The sequence below is a fragment of the Gossypium arboreum genome, chromosome 5, assembly GCF_025698485.1.
Source record: "Gossypium arboreum isolate Shixiya-1 chromosome 5, ASM2569848v2, whole genome shotgun sequence".
In the NCBI taxonomy this organism is placed as follows: domain Eukaryota; kingdom Viridiplantae; phylum Streptophyta; class Magnoliopsida; order Malvales; family Malvaceae; genus Gossypium; species Gossypium arboreum.
In genome coordinates, this window is record NC_069074.1 from 52,711,042 (window position 1) to 52,712,577 (window position 1,536).

Here is a 1,536-nt window from a genome sequence, read left to right on the forward strand (position 1 = left end):
CATCAGCTAGCTCCTTTTCAGCATCGACAATGTTGGGTTCTAATGTCTTTTTGCTCCTCAATGTCAATACTTGACAATGCTCCTTCCCTGGATTCCTCAAATTCTCTGTATCACTCGGTAAAGCTCTTTGTGGTCAATTTCTAAATTTAGTTGCAAGCTGGCCCATTTGATTTTCCTGGTTTTTTCAATGTAGCTGCTTGGCTTTGGATTAAGGCATCATTCTTAGCTATGTATTCCTTCAACAAGTTTTCTAAGCCATTGGATGGTTCAGCTTGAGGTTGGTTCTGAACTTGTTGGGTAAAATTAGGTGGCTGGTTGGTCTAGGTTGGGCTTATGTGTTACTGAGTCCAGCCCCTTGGTTGCTCCAGGAAAAATTAGGGTGGTTCTACCACAATGGGTTATAGAAATTGGATCGCAATCCTTCCCTTCATTGATTTTAGTTCTGGTTACCCATGTAATATACGGATTTAGGTTTGATGAACATTCTTCGAACAAATTCCTTCCCACAATAGACATAGGCTACATTTTCAACTTGACTTGGTGGCTGAGCTGCAAAACTGTTAAACCCATTAGTGATAAAATTTTTAAACATTGATGATATGGATGACACCTGAGATGCAAGTGAAGTGAGAGCCTTCACTTCATGTTTTCCAGTGATTCATCTTCCTGACACAACTCAATTGGTTGGCTATCAATAATTATTGCTAGCAATCCTTTCAATGATTTCATAAGCGTCATTATAAGGCTTAGAAAGGAGAGCACCATTAGCAGAAGCGTCCACTACCATCCTCGTATGGGCATTGAGACCAGTATAAAACATCTCAAGTTAGATGCAATGTGGGATTCCATGATGAGGGCACTTCCGTAATAATTCTTTGTACATTTCCCATGCCTCATACAAGAACTTTTCATCCATTTGTTGGAAAGCAGTGATCTCATTCCTCAACTTAGCATTCTTGCTAGGTGGAAAATACTTCATAAGGAATCTTTCTGCTAACTCTTGCCATGTGAAAATTGAATTTGGTGGCAATGAGTTCAACCAGGCTCGAGCTCTGTCCCTTAGCTAATATAGGAATAGCTTCAATCGTAATGTATTTTCGGGTAGTCTGGCTAACTTAAAAGAATCACTCACCTCCATAAACAGATTTAAGTGAATATGAGGATCTTCGGTAGGCATTCCACTGAATTGGCCCACTGTCTGAAGCATCTGGACCATGACTGGCTTTAGCTAGAATTATTGTGCCCCAATTTCGAGTCTCCTAATACTCGGATTAAGATCATGAAACACTGGCATGGCATACTGTCTTAAAGCATTATCCCTATTATTAGCAATAAAGATAGGATTTTGAGCAGGGTCTTCTCCATTACCTTGATTCAATTTTTTGAGATTCTTCTCTTCGGTCCTTCTCTAACTTGCTTGTTTTCTTTGCTATTGGAAAGTTCGTTCAATCTCAAGGTCTACAGAGAGAACCGATAATTCGGTCAATACTCATAAACACCTGAAATAATCACAGAAAAATTAATTTAGTTAAAATT

The 1,536-nt window shown here is 39.1% G+C and overlaps 1 non-coding gene across 1 annotated transcript; it reads left to right on the forward strand.

Annotated features, from left to right (window-relative positions):
- The first annotated feature begins 842 nt into the window (after positions 1 to 842).
- LOC128293398 (small nucleolar RNA R71) lies at positions 843 to 949 on the forward strand. Its single transcript, XR_008283580.1, has one exon. It is a non-coding gene; the product is annotated as a small nucleolar RNA R71 (small nucleolar RNA).
- Positions 950 to 1,536: the final 587 nt, after the last annotated feature.